This window comes from Lissotriton helveticus, chromosome 12 (genome assembly GCF_964261635.1).
Source record: "Lissotriton helveticus chromosome 12, aLisHel1.1, whole genome shotgun sequence".
NCBI classification, from domain to species: domain Eukaryota; kingdom Metazoa; phylum Chordata; class Amphibia; order Caudata; family Salamandridae; genus Lissotriton; species Lissotriton helveticus.
Genome location: NC_136073.1, coordinates 724,582,677 through 724,606,381, shown reverse-complemented (window position 1 = coordinate 724,606,381; position 23,705 = coordinate 724,582,677). Strand labels below are relative to the sequence as shown.

At 47.7% G+C, this 23,705-nt stretch overlaps 1 protein-coding gene across 2 annotated transcripts in view; it reads right to left on the bottom strand.

The window, feature by feature from the left end:
* ARHGEF2 (Rho/Rac guanine nucleotide exchange factor 2) overlaps positions 1–9,986 on the bottom strand; it is an 876,584-nt gene extending 866,598 nt beyond the window's left edge. The window contains exon 1 of one of the 2 annotated variants that reach the window (XM_078668338.1): positions 9,237–9,986. The gene's annotated coding sequence lies outside the window, so the exon portion shown is untranslated. The remainder of the gene's footprint in view (positions 1–9,236) is intronic. The other variant, XM_078668336.1, reaches the window with a different exon arrangement.
* Between the last annotated feature and the right edge of the window lie 13,719 nt (positions 9,987–23,705).

Sequence of the window (23,705 nt, the reverse complement as noted above, 5' to 3'; positions counted from 1 at the left end):
TTGTCAAATACATTTTTAAAACATAAATGTTCCTCTAAGGCACATGGCAGATGCTATCTGTAGCCTTGAAAGTCCATAGGCCCTGAGAAGTGAAAGGTGATTGGTGAGGGCAAGTTGTGCTAAGACATACTCCTAAGCTTGTGTGCTCACCCTCACCCTCAAACCTTCACCCTCAACCCCTCACTCACCCTCACTCTCACTCACCCTCACTCAGCCTCAACTACTCTCACTCACCCTCAACCCCTCACCCTAACTCACCCTCACCCTCACTCACCCTCAACACCTCACTCACCCTCACCCTCACTCACCCTCACCCTCACTCACCCTCAACACCTCACCCTCAACCTCAACCCCTCACCCTCACTCACCCTCACTCTCACTCACCCTCAACCCCTCACCCTCACTCACCCTCACTCACCCTCACTCACCCTCACTCTCACTCACCCTCAACCCCTCACCCTCACTCACCCTCAACCCCTCACCCTCACTCACCCTCACCCACTCTCACCCTCACCCTCACTCATCCTCAACCCCTCACCCTCACACAGTGCAATAGGTCTCAGACCATTTCAGTTAGAGCTTTAAGAAATGTTTATGGCTTTTTTTATTTGTAATTCTTTAGCATTGGCTACAGGAAACAAAAATGCTAAACATTTACAAAAAAAACCCATAAACAATTCTAAAAGCACTAACTCTAATGGTGCGAGACCTATTGCATTTCCAATGCTTGTTTTGCCTTTCATTCTAGAAGTCTCATTGGTTTAAGCACCCTGCACTAGCTGTGCTTCATGTAGCCTTGCACCTGTCACTGTGTGTGCCGCACAATGCCTTTCAGCAGTGTGCACCTAATGCATTCTGGGCACCTCTTCATATTCCTTTACTTTGTGTGCCTCTAGCCCAAATACCTTTCTTGTTTTCAGGAATGCAGTAAATAGCACATTTTAAATCCCATGTGCTCAGAGCGCCATGAATCTGAGTCCCTTAATAAGCATTACACCACCATTGTTTTCCCGCATAACTCAAAATAAAAAAGTTTGTAGGGGCACCCACAGAGATGGTCGCACTGGGCGCAACCAACTCTAAAGCCGGCCCTGGAGTCAGCAATCAACAAACTTCCGCTCTTCCTTGAACTGGAAATGCAGACTGCAAGCAAGGGTGGCAAGGGAGAGGTGTGAAAACAATCCTGTAGCTTTTGCTGCATAACAAAAGGGAAGGTAACAGGTCAAGTACAGGGCCATTAGCACGTCAAAGCACTCGCGCTTTGACATATTAATGGCCCTGCCACGGACAGGGGGGAGAGAGGGGAAATTATTTCGCCCCCTCACCCGTGTCCCCCGCGTCCCCCCCACTACAAAATCTGGGGGGGATATGTCCCCCGCGTCCCCCACACTTCCTACGCCCATGCATTGTGCTCTGGCATGTTACTCAGCCTGATCACATCAGCCTTTTATAGGTTCCCGCCTCTAGGATCCGTCAAGGTTTCCCTATAAATATCCCTGTTAGTCAGTTTTCCTTTACTGTCTTGGTTTGCGTTCATTGTAGAGTTCCCCCTTGTGGAGAAAAAAAATCGAAATTGACTGCCGATTATTTTAAGATGTGATTGATGCTTCCAGGCCTTGAGAGAGCTCGCGCCAGCACAGCAGGCTAAGGAGACGGTGCAGAGTCAGGGACTGGAACTGCAGCCCACAAAGGAACCGCACTCGCCCAGGGCCACCAGGGGTGAGAGGCAACCAGCCCTGCAGGGGAGCAGGGGACAGGCTGCTATTAGTCTTGTATCCATTACAAAGTGGCCAGAGCCCGCCTGCTTCACCGGGATGCTATGGGTCAGCAGCATTCAGCGGCCAACACTCCCAGCGGCCCATGCGGGATAGGATCTGATTCAAAAACATCATCAGACACAAGGGTAGTTTTTGTGGTATTTATCAATGGTTAATGATCAATTTCTTAGCCAAAATTAATGGAGGTGCCCAAGAAACTGTCTATATTTTTACCTTGGTATTTTGCCTGCTTCTTGACACTCCAAACTGTGCCAAATACCAGGAGAACTGGAAGATACAGTGGTTTGCTCAGGATCACACAATTTGTATAAGTGGTTAACCAAACATTACATATAAAGGTCTTTTGCTGCCACCGCAAACAGTTTAGCCACCACAACACACTGTCAGAAGAACTCCTGTAAAAAGACAGCAATCAATTTGGGGTTACCCAATGTGGCATCACCAAAAATAAGCATCCCAGGGCGTCCTGACCTCAAAGAGGTCTGGTTGGGGTTTGGCACCACTCATTGAAAGACATCCTTATGTGTTTTGTTGTCCAATAGTCTGTGCGCCAAACATTGCTCCCAACAATTTGGGGAGCATCAAAAAGCATCCATTTTGTGATCTTCCGGGATCACCTTTAATTTAGATGATCATGAATCATGTCATTCAGGCTAGGCTCAGTTAGACAAACCTAGGTCCACTGTCATTCAGGCTAGGCTGACCCAGGCAACCCTAAATCCACTCTCAGGCTAGGTTCAACAGATGTCTTCATGCCGGCTCAAGAGGACTGCAACTCCCAGTATGCACTGCTTCATTCATTGAAAGCCCAGGCCTGGGAAAACCAGTATGCTGGTGAAATGAAGAAGAAGCATCTAAAATAGCTCAGCATGTCTAGCTGCTGCACTTTCATTTTGGTTTCAACTTGGCATCTGTGGCTTGTAAGGTCTTGTTTTCTGCAGAATACTTTTATATTTGACGCATTCTTAACTCCAGTATAGTAAACCACTTAGATGACGTGACCTAGCGCGGTACAATTCCAATAACAAACTGCAACATACGTCGCATTACAAACACATAAGTGTAAAATTATTTTTCGATAGAAAAACCAAACTCCAACAGATATGCAGTCAGAGGTTGGGCTTGCTAAATTGTTACTCCTCTCTGGCCAGGCCTGGAAATGCTCATTACTTCCCTGTCTTTGCAGAGCCATCATGACTTGTTTATTTCCCAGACACATCACTTTATCCTCATCACAAGTGACTCAGAGCTGTAGCTGTGTCTGCTGCGCCCAGACCTTGAAGGTAGCAGAATGCAGCTCCGACCAATCCTTGTGGTTGAGACGAGATTCTCGCGATCTCTTTTTGGCATTCACTCGAGTGATCACCTCCCTCCAGGGCCCATGCTATGTGTAGTGCTCCAGGGATGCAGCTAGAGTGTGAGGCTACTTGTGTGCCCCCAGGTCACTACAGTATCACAAAAGGGGCCGCAGAAGCTTGTGTGGCCCCTTCTGTAATACTCATAGAGCTGAGGCACATAAAGAGCCAGCACTGGCTTGAGATGCGTGCCCCTGCTTGCATGGGGGTGTGAGCTTATGCAAATGAGGGAATCCCTTTGCCTTTGCACCGCGCCCTATTACGCACATGGGCACTGACGTAAATAGGCCTTTAGGAGGTTCACTGACTGTGCCACAAAAAAGTCGGCACATTGTTGATGCGCCACTTGAGGGCAACCCTCTGGAGGGAGGAGTTGTATGGACCCCCTCAGACATCCCTGTGTAGGTGGGTGCAGTCGCTCACTACAGCATCCTGCATGGGGATCGCGGTCCTCTTTTTAAAGTGCAGGCCAGTAACGCCTGCATTTTCAAACGCGAGGCTGCTTGTAAGCAGACGCTCTATATTTCACTGAATGCACTTCCCCAGAGCAGGCTTGCACATGCGGCTACTCCAGGGGCAGCACATTCATGATAATAGGGTGCACTATTCCAGTCTGTGCCATTTGCACCTTTTGAAAGGTGCGCTGCGGTGCAAACGGGGGCAGTGTGCCCAATGTGCACCACTGGTCCAGGTTTTTCAGGAAACTGTTTTCAGCCCTGGGGTGTGCTGTGGTAGCCAAATGCAGTGTTTGTGGTAGGCTAGCACAAAAGAAATCAGTCATTTGTAGGCCAAATGTTCAGGACTGGAGGCAGTGACCCCAATGGTTGTTATTTGTGAAGGTGACAAAAACAAATCACATCTAACCTGCGCACTCACATTTCAGGCAGCTACAATGTTACAATGTCACTTAAACACTTTATATAATACATTTATATAGGAAGGGAGTGGAAGCATAATAAGCAGTACTCACAAACACCTGTTCAAATTAAGCAATGGAGAACTGAGGAAAAACAAATATACCAAACAGCATTGGGCATAACTGGGAAGGGGTACACAGACATACACCAATCAGCAGGTATACGACTTTGTATGGTTATGTAATTCAGGATGTTGTAAAATCCTGACACTTCATATCAAACAGAATTTTCTCAAATAAAATAAGCAGACGAGTACAGTTCGGACTGCCTCCCAACAGCAAACTTGACAGAGGTAACTAACATACACAGTGCTTGAAATGAAAAAAACATTTAAAACATTGAAACCACATCAGAAACAATGTAGTTAACATTCGCATAAAAAATAAAAATAAATATATATATATATATATATATATATATATATATATATATACATTCGTGATCAGATAGTCATCTGGTTATAAAGGTGCAAAGATGATCCGAATAGGAAATGTTGTGATGTAATGAAAGGAAATGTAGACGAACCTAAGAAAAAAGGAATCTGCTCTTGAGATTCAGATGAAAACTGGCTGTACACAAATGTATCTTTAAATAAATAACCCTGCCATAGCCAAACTGCGTGTGTGTTTCCAGGCTCTGCCACTGTCCCTCGTGCAGCGTTAGGCACTTCCTTTCACCGTTGCCTGGATGTCTTCCACGCTCCGCAATCACCGCCTGCGGGTGCGTTCCTTCAACAAACACTTGTTGCTAAACCTGTGCACATGTCCCCAAGCACCTAACTATCTCGTCGTTGTACACGTGTTCTCTGGGCACGCACATTCCCCATATCTGGGACTGCGTTTCCCACACACACACCTGTCCACACACCTGTGCATATGTCCCCAAGCACCTAGCCGCCTCACACTTGTACACACGCTCCCTCTGCACACACATACCCAATATCTGAGGGTTCGCTCCCCACACACATGCCTGTCCACACCTGTACAAAGGACCCACAAGCATCAAGCTATCTCACACTTGTACTCTCCCTGGACACACGCTTTACTCATATCTGAAGGTGCACTCCTCAGTCACACACACCTGTCTCGCGCCCGTGCATTTGGCCCCAACCACCTGGCCGTCTCACACTTCGGCACACACCCTCTGGGCACACTCACTCCTCACAGCGGCACGTGTGTTCCTCGGATAAACACCGGTCCCCAGGCCAGGGCATATGTTCCTCCCAAGCTACAAGCACCTGCTCCCACACTTGTGCGTGTTCCTCTAAGCACCTGTCTGCCCCGCACTGGGGCAAGCGTTAGACACAACGCTTGCCCCCACCTGTGGGTGAGCTGCTCCCCACATACCTCCCTATCCCAACACCATGAAATAAGTTATCTTCCTTCACACACAACTGTGTCCGCGTTCTACAGACCCTCGAGCGAGCACCGCCTGGGAGGGAGTCTGTCCCCAAACACACTTTTGCTCTGAACTTGTCAATATGTTTCCTAGCCCCACATCTGCTCCTACTAATGTGGGTGAGACGCCTCTGCAGACACAGCCTGGGTGTGTTTTTCACACAAGCAGGCACACACTTGCCGCTACACCTAATAGTGAGCCCCAAAACTCACAAGTGTTCCCATATACACGCGCGCATCCCCCATGCAAACACCAGTGACTCGTTTCCCGAGCCACACTCAGGGTTTAAAAGTGTGAGTATGTCACGGAGGAGCAGGCCTGGGGGTGCCCCCGGGTGAAATGTGCAGACACACCTGTGACTGTGTCTCCCAGGCACGCACCTGTCCATTACCCGTGGGGATGAGTTGTCCGGAAACAAACGTGCGGATATGTCCGCGGGACACACACTTTTCAACACATCTGAGGAACTGCCCAGATAACGCTTATTGTCTAGACACGCACCTGCCCTGTCCCCTGAACGTCTGCTCAGGCACACTTGTGAATCTGTGTTCTGGACACACACCTGCCCAACCCTCTGAGCATCTGCCCAGAGACACACCTGCGTCACAAAGGTGGGGATGCAACTGACACTTAAGTTGGCCTGCATACCAAACACAGCACTCACCTTACAAAGCAATACGACCAGTTCCCTTTTATTAACTGTGAGAGCAATTGTGCTCACCTGTAACAAAGACACTGTGTTCCTGGTTATTCTGAGAGCCGGGAGACTGCTCGTGACTGGGCCTTTTCAGTTGCAGCCCCTGTTTTTTTCCCTCCCTCGCTGTTTCTAATTCATCATCCCACCTCTGCAGCAATCCAATGGGATTACAAAGAATCCTTTTGAGTTGCACACCGGTTTACAGGATCCTCAATCTTTTGTATTAATTATATGCAGAATTTACACCATGTGTTTTATGGCTGCATTAGCCCACTACTGAGGGCAATAATGGTTGTTAAAGGCCCTAAACCGAAGTGATAGGCTTGAGACACAGACAAGGGCCTATTAGGTTAACAACCATTGTAGCCCAAGGCTGGAGTGCTATAAGCCTGTTAGAACATTCCACCCCCTGAGGGTAGGCTGTTATGAACAGATATAAATAGAAAGAGACACTTCGGAATGCAGGTGCAGACAGTCTTTATCAGCAATTATTGGCCCTGGGCCCGTCATTGTCTTAACTCGAGCTCCCAACATTCCAATGTTTTAATTAGATGTACTCACTTGTTGCGCGCGTGCATGTGCTAAATATTAGTCACATAAATACATGTTTGTGTTCCTAACTACACACATATCTTCCCATAACACGGAAGGCGTTTCCAAATACACACACGAGTTAAGAAAGCGCATCTGCGCCACAGCCCTGACGTGACACACCTGGACACGCATGCGCAGTCGTGTGCAGATGTTTCTCGGACACAGAAGTCTCCTCCGGATGACGCATGTGTGCTTCCAATGCAAACATCATTCCCACGCACATGAAAATGCACCACACTTGTACACCTGTCATAACACCTGCATTAGTGTTGCACAGAACCACCAGTGACTGAGTTCCACACACACCTGTGGTCCCACAGACACGCGTGTCCCCCACCTTACACCTTTGCTTCCATAGACAAGCATGTCCCCCACCTTACACCTGTATTTCCACAGACACGCGTGTCCCCCACTTTACACCTTTGCTTCCATAGACAAGCATTTCCCCCACCTTACACCTGTGTTTCCACAGACACGCGTGTCCCCCACTTTACACCTTTGCTTCCATAGACAAGCATGTCCCCACCTTACACCTTTGCTTCCATAGACAAGCATGTCCCCCCACCTTACACCTTTGCTTCCATAGACAAGCGTGTCTCCCACCATAAACCTGTGTTTCCGCAGACACGTGTGTCCCCCACCTTACACCTGTGCTTCCACAGACACGCGTGTCCCCCACCTTACACCTGTGCTTCCACAGACACGCGTGTCCCCCACCTCACACCTGTGCTTCCACAGGCGCATGTCCCACACCTCACACATGTGCTTCCACAGACACGCATGTCCCCACCTCACACCTGTGCTTCCACAGACGCATGTACCCCACTGTAAACCTGTTTCCACAGACACATGCGTCCCCCACCTTACACCTGTGCTTCCACAGGCACGCGTGTCCCCCACCTCACACCTGTGCTTCCACAGACGCATGTCCCCCACCTCACACCTGTGCTTCCACAGACACACGTGTCCCCACCTCACACCTGTGCTTCCACAGACACGCGTGTCCCCACCTCACACCTGTGCTTCCACAGACACGCGTGTCCCCACCTCACACCCGTGCTTCCACAGACGCATGTCCCCACCTCACACCTGTGCTTCCACAGACACGCGTGTCCCCACCTCACACCTGTGCTTCCACAGACATGCGTGTCCCCACCTCACACCTGTGCTTCCACAGACACGCGTGTCCCCACCTCACACCTGTGCTTCCACAGACACGTGTGTCCCCCACCTCACAGCTATGCTTCCACAGACACGCGTGTCCCCACCTCACACCTGTGCTTCCACAGACACGCGTGTCCCCCACCTCACACCTGTGCTTCCACAGACACGCTTGTCCCCACCTCACACCTGTGCTTCCACAGACACGCGTGTCCCCCACCTCACAGCTGTGCTTCCACAGACGCATGTCCCCCACCTCACAGCTGTGCTTCCACAGACACGCGTGTCCCCACCTCACAGCTGTGCTTCCACAGACGCATGTCCCCCACCTCACACCCGTGCTTCCACAGACACTGTTCCCCACCTCACACCCGTGCTTCCACAGACACGCGTGTCCCCCACCTCACAGCTGTGCTTCCACAGACACGCGTGTCCCCCACCTCACACCTGTGCTTCCACAGACACGCGTGTCCCCACCTCACACCCGTGCTTCCACAGACGCATGTCCCCACCTCACACCTGTGCTTCCACAGACACGCGTGTCCCCACCTCACACCTGTGCTTCCACAGACATGCGTGTCCCCACCTCACACCTGTGCTTCCACAGACACGCGTGTCCCCACCTCACACCTGTGCTTCCACAGACACGTGTGTCCCCCACCTCACAGCTATGCTTCCACAGACACGCGTGTCCCCACCTCACACCTGTGCTTCCACAGACACGCGTGTCCCCCACCTCACACCTGTGCTTCCACAGACACGCTTGTCCCCACCTCACACCTGTGCTTCCACAGACACGCGTGTCCCCCACCTCACAGCTGTGCTTCCACAGACGCATGTCCCCCACCTCACAGCTGTGCTTCCACAGACACGCGTGTCCCCACCTCACAGCTGTGCTTCCACAGACGCATGTCCCCCACCTCACACCCGTGCTTCCACAGACACTGTTCCCCACCTCACACCCGTGCTTCCACAGACACGCGTGTCCCCCACCTCACAGCTGTGCTTCCACAGACACGCGTGTCCCCCACCTCACACCCGTGCTTCCACAGACACTGTGCTCCACAGGGACAGCACACCCGTGCCCCCTTCCCTTGCATTTTGTTCCCCCGACTCACACCTGTCCTCGCACACTCACGCACACACATACACCCTACCCTTCGCGCCCGCGGGTGTTTTCCTCACAGCTGTAAATAATTTCTAGAGACACAGTCGTGCCCACATCTGTGGCCGCGGCACAGCTGGCTCCACTCCTGCGAGCGAGTCTGAGGGGCCGGGGGCACCACTTGAGGGGCATCGGCCGGAAGTTGGTGCTGTGAGTGCACGGCAGTCTTACCTTACAGCGGGCTGAGGCGGTCTCCGTCCCACAGACCCCTCCGGGGGTGTTCCTTCAGGCGCAGGAAGTCTTGTGCTTTTGTAAATCCGATAATTTGACCCGGTGGTCTCTCTGCCCCCACACTTCCTCCGTCTCGCGCTTCCTCCTGTGACTCGGTCCTTCCCCTCGCACTGTCTCTTCGCCCCTCGTACACTCCCACGTTGACTGTACCCGCTCCCTTCTTTTTCTTTTCTTCCGTCTCCGTTCTCACATCCCTTCTCCCCTCAGTCACTTGCCCCTGTCTCCTCCTCTCTCTCCCTTCACACCACCCTCCTTGCCTAACTTCTCCCCTCCCTGTCTCCCTTCTTCCTCCCCCTCACTTCTTCTCTTTCCCCCTCACTCTCTCCATCTCCTGGCTCACGGCAGCTGACCCGCGCATTCCTTCTTTCCACTTTCTCTCTCTTTCCCCTCCTTGTAACTTGCACCCCTGTCTCTCGTGCTCTGCCCCCTCCTCCCTCGTGACCGTCTCACGCTTCCTGCCTCACTCCCTCTCCTCTCTCACTCTTTCCATCCCTCCCCTCCGCTCTGCCCTCACCCTGTCACTCTACAGTTCCTGCTCGCTCCGCTCGCCCAGACTCCTCCATCGCCCGGCGCGGCCCGGCCCTCCCCGCCTCCTCCTCCGCTCCCCAGCAGTGCCGCCTCCCGGGCCAGGCTGCAGCGCACCGAGCAGGGAGGCGCCGACCCACCCGCTGTCAAAGCCCCTTATCTTCTGCAATTAAAGTTACAATACTTCACACATGGCCGCTGCGCCTAAAATGTTTACAGACAGCAGCAGCAGCGTACAAATCTTTACGGCTGCTGATTTGAACATTGCACACCCAGCAGCCGAAGATTTATACGCAGCACGCGCAGTAGCAATGTTCAGACTGTCAGGAACAGGAGGATTCCAGTGCTTTTCTTGGCTTTGCTTTGCTTGCCAGCACAACTGCCTGGAAGTGTCCTTGTTACAAATTCTTTCAAATATGCATTGAGTAAGCTTTGGCTCCTCCCAGAGAAGCATAGCCGTCTCACCTCATGCTATTGGCTGTTTGGTGTATCATTCTATCTCCTACTGTGTGCTACACTGTAATCTAAGGAGAACTCTTTTTCATGGTCAAATGCCTGGACAGCCAGCACTGTGCTTGCAGTGCTGGGTGCTAAAAGTGATTGAGGACATGCTGAAAGCTTCTCTAAGAATGTAGTCCACCCATTGCTTACCATTGGCTTGGTGTTTTGCAACTCACATATGCTTGCTTTCTATTTGATGGCTTTTTAGGTCTTGCCTGGCGTTAGCAGCGTGCATGCGCTGCACTCGCCATGCGAGAACCTTTTGGAATCAATACAGATTCCAAAGCTAGATGTGCAAGCGTACGGATGGACAGGAGATTTGCACACGTACGGATGGACAGGAGATGTGCACACGTTCGCGTCAGCAGTCTCGGAGTCGGCTCACCTTCGAGCACAATGCGCGCATGGCACGCTTTCACTTTCCCTCCCTCTCCCCGTCGGCTCCAGGTCTCGGAGTTGGCTCACGTTCCACCTTGTTATACAGCCACCGATCCCTCTAAGGCGCGCACCACCTAGCGTGGAGCGCGCACACGGTCAGGAAGTCGAGCCGCCGACTGCTTTGAAAGAGAGCGGCGCTAATGCGGCGGAGCGGTCGTGAGGCGTGCAGGTAAGGAGGTGGGGGAGGGCTTGTGGCGCTTGAGGCTATGAGGGAGGGCGGGATAGACTCTGGCCTTTTGTTTAAGTATTGCTGTTGAGGCACAGGATCAGACTGATTTGCATATAGCCATGTCTGAACTGGGGTGGCAGAGTGGGCTAAAGAACGGTGATGGATTAAACCCTGATCTTTTGACTGGGTGTGAGTTTTTGATTGATTCAGATGCTCCGTCCATCACCACCCCCTTTTGTACCACAAATTGCTATGTGTCACATTTTCATAATTTCATTGTAATTTCGAGTGACATTTCAACAACTATGAGTGACACTTTATCGGAAGCAAAAATCAAGCATGAAACATATGGAGAAACATATAAATATCAAAAATGACACCCATTTGATCAACAAGAAACTCTAAGTAGTGCACTAACGGGGAGGGGCCTGCCTGTGAAGAGCGTGCTGCTCTGCCAAACAATGCTGCCCGTGCTGAGTGGCGCCCTGAGTAAAAGCAACCACGAAAACTAAAAAAAAACATCAGCAAAAACGAGTGGGACAGAGGGCAGAAGGGCACCAAAAACGAGTGGGGCAGAGGGCAGAAGGGCACCAAAAGCGAGTGGGACAGAGGGCAGGAGGGCACCAAAAACGAGTGGGGCAGAGGGCAGAAGGGCACCAAAAGCAAGTGGGGCAGAGGGCAGAAGGGCACCAAAAGCGAGTGGGGCAGAGGGCAGGAGGGCACCAAAAGCGAGTGGGGCAGAGGGCAGGAGGGCACCAAAAACGAGTGGGACAGAGGGAAGGAGGGCACCAAAAACGAGTGGGGCAGAGGGCAGAAGGGCACCAAAAGCGAGTGGGGCAGAGGGCAGAAGGTCACCAAAAGCGAGTGGGGCAGAGGGCAGGAGGGCACCAAAAGCGAGTGGGACAGAGGGCAGGAGGGCACCAAAAACGAGTGGGACAGAGGGCAGAAGGGCACCAAAAGCGAGTGGGGCAGAGGGCAGAAGGGCACCAAAAACGAGTGGGGCAGAGGGCAGAAGGGCACCAAAAGCAAGTAGGGAAGAGGGCAGGAGGGGCCCAAAAACAAGTGGCATTTGGCGCCGCAGACACGCGAGGTTCGGTTCCTGGTGCACCTAGCCATGGTTGCAGCGCACAGAGACCCTCCACTGCCGCACACAGAGGAAAAACATTAGAGGGAACATTGTATACAGCCAGCGCTTTATTAGATTGCTTTGCTCTTAAGTGTGATAATAGGCCGTATGCTTAGCAAGGTTCAGAGACTTCCAGTGCATTAATATTTTGTTTACCTAACAAGACAAGACAAGCTACAGCTGATGTGTATGGGAGATTAGCACATTTAACTTGCAGGAAGGCTGCCAATTACACCCTCAGTGCTCACAATAGCTTTTAGTAATTGCATTCTATTCAGTTACATATTCGGCGAATCAAAGTGGTATGCAAAACAGAAGCAGCATCGTTGTATTGGTTTTATTTTCAGACATCTTGTTATCGCCCTAGGTCGATATGTGAGTACTATGTGGCGGCAGCTTCTTTTTTTTAATGCTCCAAATCAGATCTTCCTCGTATCCTCATGTTTATTCTTCGCCACATTTTGCACATGCGAAGAAGAAAAATCGAAATTCTTGATAGACAGGAATGTACTGACATTTCAGTGTAACTAATTAAAAAAAAAATCTCTCCATCACTCGACAAGCCATTGCCGTCCCACATCTCTCGCTTTGTCTCTCTCTCTCCATTCGTCTTTCTTCTCCCCCACCTCCCGTTTCTTTCGCACATTGTCTGCCCTCTGCTGAGCAGAGCAGCAGAGCCCACTCATGTTGTGACACAAAAGAAATAGCTGAGATCAGAGGGTAAGGTACTTGGTATCGATTTACTTTGACTGCGAATCCATGCTCGCTTTATAGGTACAAGCTGAGGTTCCAACACTAGTGAAATGTAACAAGCATTTGCAATCCAATAGGTCTCGCATTTACGCAAGTTTGAGCTATTGACATTGAAAATGACAATTCCTTATATTTTTGTTTTCGATTTTAAAACATAAATAAAAAGCATTGTCATTTACAATGCCAATAGCTTAAACTCGCGTAAATGCGAAGCCTATTGCATTGCAAATCGTTGTTTTGTTTTAGGCTGTCCAGCATGTCTTTGTCCCTCCAGTGGAGCATAGCCCGTTTACCACCTCTCTGATTGGATCCTTGTATTCTTTCACAAGTGCTTGCTTTCTGAGAGGACTTTTTTATTTTTTGTGAGGCACATGTTATCAGTTGTCGCCTGTATGCTAGTTCACAGCAGTAAACATCCTGTATTTCTTTGAAAAGGTTTCCTGCCTCCTATCTTTCTGCTTGACAGATTCTACTTATCATGTACAGAGACCAGTACATCAATCTTGCATGCCTGTGAGGAACAATGTACTGTCTACAAGCTTCTTCATTTTACTCAGTGCTCTTACCTGGTAGCATGACTTAAGCAATCCTCTTCCACTCCTAGCATAGGCACTGGAAGTAGGTGAGTGGGGGGTGCTGAAGCACTGCAAAATGATCATACTGGATTTCAGAAGTGAATGAGCGCTAAACAAGCCTTTACATTTTGTTTTTATCTTGTAACATTTGCTGTATAAAGACAGAGGTCAAATGTCAGTTTCTGTATTCCAGAGAGCTTGGTGTTTACTTTTCTCTCTCTGAATACAAAATGAGTATAGTGAGGTTACTAGGGCCAGTGCACAAATGCTCCTGTTTTCCACATGTTCACATTTAAAGCTGACATCTTTTTAAGATGATGACTTTTAGCACATTTTGCTTGCATGCAAAAGGTTACGTAGAAAGTGTTTTGCTTACAGACACACTTCTGCGTAGGCACATTATCATACCATCGTACATTATGTCTAAGGACCAAGTACACTGCGCAAACTGCCTTGCAGAGTGTTGTCTGTTCAGAGACAGATCTGAATTGATAGAATCAACAATGACAGCATGATCTGAACTCGCACAGAGTGACAGTGGGTCCAGCTTTCATTATATAAACCTGCCTGAGCCTTTGTGCGGCAGAAGAGCATTTCCATGGATTGTCGTGGTCGCACGTGCCTGATTTCTCGCCCAGCTGAATCTCATCTTTATCGAGAGATGGACGGCGGCCTGTTTTACACCTGACTGGCTTCCAAATGAATCACGCAGACAAGTATATGGGAAGTTAGACCACTTCAAGGTATCTGCCAGAACTGCATTCACCCTACGCTCTCTAGAATAGGCAGCAATAGGTAGGAGCACAATTATATGTAATAATATAATCAATGCAACAATTTGAAATGGTTGAAATATTCATCTTTTTCACTATTCTTGTCATGCTGTTTACAATGCTCTGTTTCCTTCTACAAATCCTTGCAGTGCACGTATTTTACACAAGAATCCAACTGCTTCAATAAATGTTTGAAATGCCAATTTGTGTACTTCTGGTGTCTCCCTTTGGGCATGCCTGAGATCACAAAGTAAAGGTAGCTCTGTTTCCAAGACTGCCTTGGGGTAATTAGGGCTGTCATGTTCTGAGGTTGCAGATACCATCTGGTACCCTGTGAGGTTTAGGGGTCGAGTTGGGGCACTGTGAGCCAGCCAGGAATCAGGTCAACATCTTCTGATGGCATGAGAGGACTCAGTCCCCATAGCCTTGACGCTTATGTTGCCCAAATGCATAGTCTTATTGAATTAGTAGGAACTATATGACATGAAAGGATTTATGTGACAATATTGCGTTGGAGTGGGCGTGTTATTTTTTTCTAGGACACAACAAAATTTCAATGATAGTAATTCAACTATACAAATATTTCAGAATATATCAGAATTAGGAAAAGCTCAATGTAGCACATTTTTTGTTACTCTGATTTGTGGATAAAATGAAATATTTTAATATGATCTAAACAAATCAATGTACTAGGTGATGCCGATTTCCACACATTACCACATTACAGTTTTGGTGCTGTATAGTTTTATTGATAAAACTGTATGTCTGCAAATGTAAAGTTCATTTCAATTGAAAATGTGTTGTCTGTAATAGCAGTGCATTATCACACCATGCATTCTCTTCTCTACTTAAACAGAAAGAATCCACACAAGGATGTTGTGGGTTGGTCCCTACAATGGTGGGGAGCACACAATGTTCTTTAAATACCCCTCAAACACCAAATGGGCCCTTGGTGTCATGCTTCACCATTGGGGTCTTCGCACCCCTCTACGGGATGCGGCGTGCTGCTAACCGATGATTACGTGGGAGCACTGAATTTCTGGCTATGTGTGGTGTGTGGAGGTATTGGATGTTAAGTGAGTGGTGGGGTCGAATGTGAAAAAAAGTGAATGTTAAAAAATACCTGGCACGTGAGGTCTACTAAATTTAATGGGCCTCCATGCTGGTATTATTAAAAGGGGTGTGGTGGAGGTATTTTGTATGTTAATGTACAACACCTCACGTGTGCGTCAACATGTTTCGAAGCTAGGCTTCTTCTTCGGGATAGGGTGCGCAGATCCCCACCTTACTGACGTCAGGGTGTAACTATTAAACAAAATTATGTTTAATCAGGCTAGAAGGACTAATATGTGCCTACTAATTTTCTTTTATTCACAAGTGTCTGCAATGAGTACCTGCAAAAACCGGGAAACAGAAGAACACAAGAAGAAAGCATATGGTATTTAGTGGGTAATATCATCAGTGACCTAGAAACAAGTGAGGGCGCCACTATCTAGGCAAAATATGTCATCCTATTTCTGTGAGGTGCCCTGTAAAAGAAAAAAGACAAGTACAAGACATACACACATATAACATGAAACACACACTCTACTTGGATATCCATTAGATAATGTTTGTAGTCTGGGATTGAGATGTATCAAGGGGATAAAAAGTCAAATAATGCATACTTGCTGCCAAACAAATGGTTACAAAAAGGGGGTGGTGATGGACAGAGTATCTGAGTTAATCAGAACACTCCTACCCAGTCAACAGATCAGGGCTTGATCCATCACCGTTTTTTAGCTCACTGCACCATCCCAGTTCAGAACCTGGCTATATGCAAATTAGTCTGTCCCTGGCCCAGTGCATCATGGGAACAGGGCAGACCAAACTACCAAGCCAATTCTTCACTGGAAAGGAAACAAGCTTCCGGGGACCGGTTTCTGGCATTACAGCCGTCTTCGGCCCGGCTTGCTTGAATCCTGATGGTGCAATGAGCAAGGGACTCATGTCTGAGCATACCCTTCCACACTCATGGTGGCCAAAATAATTACAAAAAGGGGGTGGTGATGGACAGAGTATCTGAGTTAATCAGAACACTCCTACCCAGTCAACAGATCAGGGCTTGATCCATCACCGTTTTTTAGCTCACTGCACCATCCCAGTTCAGAACCTGGCTATATGCAAATTAGTCTGTCCCTGGCCCAGTGCATCATGGGAACAGGGCAGACCAAACTACCAAGCCAATTCTTCACTGGAAAGGAAACAAGCTTCCGGGGACCGGTTTCTGGCATTACAGCCGTCTTCGGCCCGGCTTGCTTGAATCCTGATGGTGCAATGAGCAAGGGACTCATGTCTGAGCATACCCTTCCACACTCATGGTGGCCAAAATAATTACAAAAAGGGGGTGGTGATGGACAGAGTATCTGAGTTAATCAGAACACTCCTACCCAGTCAACAGATCAGGGCTTGATCCATCACCGTTTTTTAGCTCACTGCACCATCCCAGTTCAGAACCTGGCTATATGCAAATTAGTCTGTCCCTGGCCCAGTGCATCATGGGAACAGGGCAGACCAAACTACCAAGCCAATTCTTCACTGGAAAGGAAACAAGCTTCCGGGGACCGGTTTCTGGCATTACAGCCGTCTTCGGCCCGGCTTGCTTGAATCCTGATGGTGCAATGAGCAAGGGACTCATGTCTGAGCATACCCTTCCACACTCATGGTGGCCAAAATAATTACAAAAAGGGGGTGGTGATGGACAGACAAATGGTTAGCATCATGATCCTTCATAACGATGGGGTTGTAGTGCTTAATAGCATCCTAAGAAAAATGTGGGGTAGATCAAAACAGAACTCTACTTGAACTCCACTCTAGTCTACTCCACTCCACTCTACACTGCCCCACTCTATGACACTCTATTCCACTCTATGACACTCTACTTTATGCCCTCTACTCTGCAACAATCCACTATGCAACACTGCCCTCTATGACACTCCATTCCAGACCACTCTCCTCTATGCCACTGACATTAAGCCATGCTGAACAACAGCTACACTACTGTACAACATGGCTAAAAGCCAGATTGGATTTGACAATGCTTGTTTCATAATGGCTTAGTTTGGTCACAAAATCCAGGCCTACATGCTTTGCCAATGGTTGCTGCGGAGAGTAAAGGTAGAACAGGCTGAAATGTTTTACACAACTCAACACTACGTTTCAAAACTTTATAAAGTGCAGCAGAAGAGTTCAAATATTTTACATTGGAATAGATGCTCCAGGGTTCAAATATTCCCATTTCCCTTTTGCCCTAGTTACCTTTTTCTTTTTCCCTTTCATCTTCCTTTGGTCTACCTTCCTGCTCTCATTCAGTTCAAATATCTAAACAGCTTGGATCATATATTTATCTAATGCTTAAAGTGGAGTTGCCATTATTAAATCTCTCCACAGCTGTCTGTTGTCAAAGGCCTTTTGTCTACAATAACAATACTTACAGTGGTTGTTGGTCAGCCCATTGCTTAGGGGTGGCTCCTCTGTAATGGCGGAGGAGCATTGCCCCACTGCTCAGGGCCAGGCCACGGCAGGGAAGAGGAGTGGTGGTGGTGGGGGGGCTGTAAAGTGTGCATGCCGGTTTGGGCAGCTGTTTTAGGCTGGTCAAACCAAAATGCGCATGTATGTTTCTCCAACCCAGCTGGGTTGTACAGCTGGATGGAGAAAAGGCACAGGCTCCCCTGTGCCCGAGTGAGCGTCAGACCAGCCAGCTCAGGCCAATCCCGGTGCTTCTCTCATGCTAAGTATAGTATAAGAGCAGCTTCTGATTTGGATTGGGAGCCCTTGCTTTGTGGCCCATCGACTGCCAGGACCAAAGGAGCAATGAGGCGGCCAGCAGTGTCAGCTGGAGCAGCTGGTAAGTGGTCTTATTTTATTTTTACTCTCCAACCCCTTCACTCCATACCTCACCACTACTTTAGAGTGGCAGCAGCCGCCACTGCCATTGCTTATCTCCGTTTTACTTTTTTTTCAATCTCATTTGCTAGCTTCTTTTTCAATGGCTTTCCTTTCTCTTCTTGCATCTGTCCATTCCACGAAGCATAGCTTATTTACCATCTTTCTGATCGGATGAGTTGTATCCTTCCACTATTTACATTCAAGAAAAAACTTTTTATTTTTACACCACCATCGTTTTTTTTATTCATGTGTTTTCTTGCTCTCTCTCTGCGTACTGCTGCAGCATATATGACCCCTTCACTCTCCATGTTGCCTCCCAATCCCTGAGCTCGTCTGTTTTTTCCCCGCTCCCCATCCTACTCAGCTTTATTATCCCAGGTTTTTTCCCCAAATCCTACAGTTACCCTCTTGCTACCTGCCCTCGTTACTCACCAGCGCTTTGCAGCTTCCTCACAGCATCTCATGAATCCGTTTCTCCCCATCATGATTTTTCATCTTTGATGTTTTGTTTTCTTTTTCAGGGGACCCAGCAGCTGCAATTTGCGACTGGGCTGCTCTCTCCTTAAATACACGTTTACACACTTTTTATATATTTTTCAATTTATTACCAGAAGATGAGCATCCACCAACGCGGAACAGTAAATTAAAAAAAAGAATGCATGTATATGTAACTGTGCTGGAGCCGGTCCCAGAGCCCAAAAAAAAAGTCAGTCATAGTGTTGTAATGCATACATGTGCAGGAACTGTCCATTTTTTTCCTTTACAGATGCTGTTCTGCATTGGCAACAAACTTGTTTTTTTCTGCATCGTGTCAATGCTGTCCAGCATGAGCAACTAGCATTGGTAAAGCAAACAGGTCCGCTAACACATTGAAAAGCCAAAACCTTTTGGCTTTGCCAACGCTTGTTAATTAAGCAGCTGCAGAATCCTCATATTTACACACATCTGATAAGCTCTAATGTTTATAGACACCAGAACCACTTCAAAACTTTTACACACATCAGCATCGCGTGTCAGATTTTTACACACAGCAACAGAAGGAGACAAATAAACATGACAGCCACAGAGTTCAGTTGTCTACACAAAGTAAGCGTGTTAATGGTTAAATTCGTTGCACACAACTGAGCCGTGGTTGAAATATTTTCCGTCAGTGGCTGCAGGGTTCGAATGTTTATACACAATCGATGCAATCCTCAAGTGTTTATATCCAGCAGGTGCAGTGTTACTTTATTTACATAGGGCACCTCAAGATTTTGTTTCAGGATTCAATGCTTATATGCAGGAGTCGCTGGGCTGGAGATGTACACACAGCAGTTGCAGTGTTGAAATATTTAAATAGGGCTGCTAGAGGGCACCAAATGACCACACCCAGTAGGTAAAGGGATCAGATCTGTATGCAGCAGTGGCAAAACTGAAATATTTGCACAAATGTTTATACCAGAAGGGCCGGGGTTCAGATATTTACCTGCAGCAGCGGTGGAGCTTTAATAATTATACACAATAGCCAAAGAATTCCCATGTTTACATCCAGCAGGAAAAGGGTTCAGATATTTACAAGCAGAAGCTGCAGGGCGATCCTGTTTACATCCGATAGCCACAGGGCATATGTGACTACACAAAACATATTCAAAGTCCAGGAACCAACAGATAGCAGATACAGAACTCAAATGCATTGTCCAGAGGCTGGAGCGCTCCAATGTTTACACACCTTCAAGGTTCGTATTTTTAAATACGTCAATTCAAAGGCACAAAAAATGTCAAATGTCTGCACTCCTCAGCACAGTGTTCCCAGTATTTTAAAACAGTTGCACAGGTTTCCAAAAATTATACTTATCATAGGAAGGTCTGAGAAAATTCATTTTTAGGTCTCGTCTATATAGTGAATGATTGCCCAGTCACGAACACCTGACTCCTCAGTATGCATTACCACGCCAGCTAGGTCCAGTCCCCAACAATGCCCTGGTGTACCCCCTGACGTTAATTCTCTGTTAGAGGGCACATTGGGAAACGATTCTGTAGCTTTGCGTGTGAACATCCAATCAATCTCTACTGATATTGACCAGAGGGGGCAGATAGAGGGGGCGATCCCTAATAATAGGCCTATTAAGTCGATTGTCAATAAAACTAGGAAAGTAGAAACCATCTCTAACCAGATGACAGTGGACAAAGAGATTGTGGCAGTTAGCGGGGATTCGGCCGCAAGAGTCGAAGAACCAGGGGACGTCCGGATGGTAGCTGGTGGCCTATCATTGAGTTTACTTGATGATACGCTCGCAGATGACAGTCTGGATGATATCCTGGAAGTAAGTGGGGAAGACGATAATCCGGGGGATACCCGTAGGGAAGAAAGTGAGGCAATTCTGATGAGTAACAATGTTATTGAAATCTTGAAAACCCTACTAGCACCCCTTGAGGCAAGGCTTCGGGGCATTGAACCTGTGTTGAAAAATATCCATATGGATATAAGTTCCCCTAGCCCCGCTAAAAATAACATGGCCCCCAGCGCAACAACTAATGCCCGTAAACAACCACTGACTATTGACAAGGCAGCCACGGGTAAAAAAATCGTGCCAAAGAACCCGACCAGGACCTCAAACTTGGCAGGTTCAAAAGTTAAGACACCTGAATTAAATAAAACTTCTATTCCTGTTAAGATCAAGCCTACTAGCCAGGTTAAATTTAAAGACCAGATGCCACAGACCCCTCTGACCCCAAATCTGGACTCAGCCCCACTTGAAAAGGCTGAGCACCGAAGAAATATTCACCTTCCCCCAGATGCTGGCCCCTATGTTGTGGTTCTGACTGGGGTAACAGAACTAACACCACCCTACGTGGAATCCTTTCAAGCATTAAAGAATAAGGTATGCCACTGGCTATCAAATAATCATCCCCTACCAGTGAATACCCCCAGTGACATTTTAATGGTGGAAAGAACCCCCTGGGTGGGTGGTAACAAGAAAAGATTACAAGGGGACTGCATAGTGGTAACCTTTGAAAACCCGCAGGTGGTGCAACACATTTGCAGCAGGACCCCTCGCTATCAAGCCAGCACAGTTACTGATAGGCCACTCTCTTATTTCTATCTGCCAATCGAGCAGACGGATAAAAGATGGAGTTGGTTGAGAGCTCCAAATGCCCAAAAGGGAAGGAGGAGGCCTAACTTCCCATGGAATGCTAATGCCCATAGATGGGGTGGTGGAGGTGATGAAAGCTGGAGTATGGTTTATGGAAGAGGTGGTAGTTCCACACATGGGGGACCCGGGGCAGGGTCTTTTAATGGCCAGTTTAACAGTTACCCCCAGTTTGTCAACTGCCAAGAACCATACTTTAATATCCCCATGGCCAATCGCTATGACTGTTTGTCTAACCTAGGCTGGGTAGATTGACAAACACAGGGCCTATTGGTAAATGAGTTGGAAAACATCCCCCAAACCCCACCGCAACAGGTAAAAATCACCCAGACTTTTCAGGAGCTGAACATAGATATGGGCCTACCAGCCTTAGTCACCGACCCATGTAATGGCGGTGGTGAACAAGAACCTGTAACTTATAATAAAAAAGTAAGAGGAAAGGGGGAGCTATCCGTGGCCACGTGGAATATTGCTGGTCTTGCGAATAAAGTTGATGATCCCATCTGGAGGGATTTCCTAAGTACTATGTATATCATTGGCATGCAGGAAACCTGGGACACAAAAAATGTCTTGACTGTAGATGGTTTCACTACTTTCTATCTCCCAGCCATCTCTTCTACTCGGGGACGGGCGCGGGTGGTTTGGTGACGCTGGTCTCTGCCAAAATCCCTGGTATGTACAAAGAAATAGCTACTGGCTGCCCCTATTGTCTGGCAGTACAAATAACACGCAAGGGTTACCACAATGTTCTTGTGGTAAACTTTTATAATTCCTTTGACAGGGCTCAATCTACGAGCAACTTAATGATGCTAAATTCTTTTTTCCTAAGATTTAAAGAGTCGCTTGAGGCTGAATGCACTATTTTATTGCTGGGGGACTTTAATATCCATGAGTGTCCGGACAAATGCCCACCAAACGCTTTTTTGGGTCCCCCTGACCAAGTTGACATTCACTTCGAGCATACAGACCAGGGTTTTTTACTGGAAACCATGTTGGCCGAATATGGGCTGATGTTACCAAGTAGGGGAGGTGAAGATATTCCCACATTTAAAGGACAAGGAAGTGGGTCAACAATAGATTTTATTTTTTTAAGTAGTACTTGTGGCAGTCATATCATCAGTTATTCTGTAGTGAGGTCTCATTTTAGTGACCATAATCCAGTACTGTTAAGGATAAGAGATGTTATTATAATAACCAAGAGTAGGCCGAACATGGTGAACAAATGCGACATTAAATCAACTGACCAAGCCCGTAGAATTAAGTGGTGCAAGATAGTTCCAAATGAGTTTTTCACAAATCTCTGTAATGGTAGCCGGGAGGAATTGGACCTTTGTATGAACGTAGATGCTGGGGACAAAGAAGTAGTGGAGGCGTATCAAAAAGTATGTCATGAAATTGCCTCCAACTTGACACGACATGGCAAAGGTAAAAGTAATGGGAGGGCAGCCTGGTTTGATGAAAATTGTTCAATGGCAAATAAAAAATTAAAATCTGCTCTTAAAAGCAAACCAGTGGACAGACTGCTTGTAGCCACCCTCAGGAAAGATTATAAGGTAGCCGTTGAAAGGAGGCGATGCGAGATTAGAGAGGACGCCTGGGCAGAGTTAACGTCAATTGACGTGTTGAAAAATAGTGCCAAATTCTGGGCAGTGGTAAATCAATCCTATTTTGCTGACTCTTGTAACAACGAACTGGACTGTGGAATACAAGAAGATAAATGGCTGCTGCACTTTAAGTCAGTTTATGAGGATGAGAATTCTGGGGCTGAGGCGTCGACCACCTTCATTAGGCTCCCCTATATCTTAGTAGTAAACGAAGGGGAGGTGGCCGACGCAATTGGCAAAATGACTAGTAATAAGGCTCCAGGGCCGGATGGCGTCCCCTCCGACCTTTTTAAAGCTAACATAGCATTTTGGTCCAAAATCTTAACAAATGTTTTTAACAGAATTTCCAGTATAGGCATTCCGGAGACATGGTCCCAGTCGGTGATTGTCCCTATTTATAAAAAAGGTGATAGAGGTGACCCGGGTAATTACCGCCCAATTTCTCTTATTGATTCAGCGGTAAAGATCCTAGGGAGAGTGGTTTTATACAAACTAAATGATTGGCTTGAAGAAACTGATACTCTTTCCGCCCTACAGTACGGCTTTAGAAAAGGGCGAAGCACAATAGACCAAAGCCTTAATTTGCAACTGCTCATAGGGAAGTACACAATAGCGAAGCAAGGAAACCTATACATCGCATTTATGGACCTATCCTCGGCGTTTGATCGAGTAAATAGGTCCAAGTTATGGGGTTTGCTCTTAAGGATTGGCATTGATCCCGATATTGTGTACTTCCTGGCAGACCTCCATAGGGACCTTACAGCCTCTGTGAGGTATGATCGAAAAGGTAACAGTACGGGGAAGATCAGCATCTCCAATGGTGTAAGGCAAGGATGCATTTTAGCTCCGTTGCTTTTTACACTATACATTAACGATCTAGGAAGTGT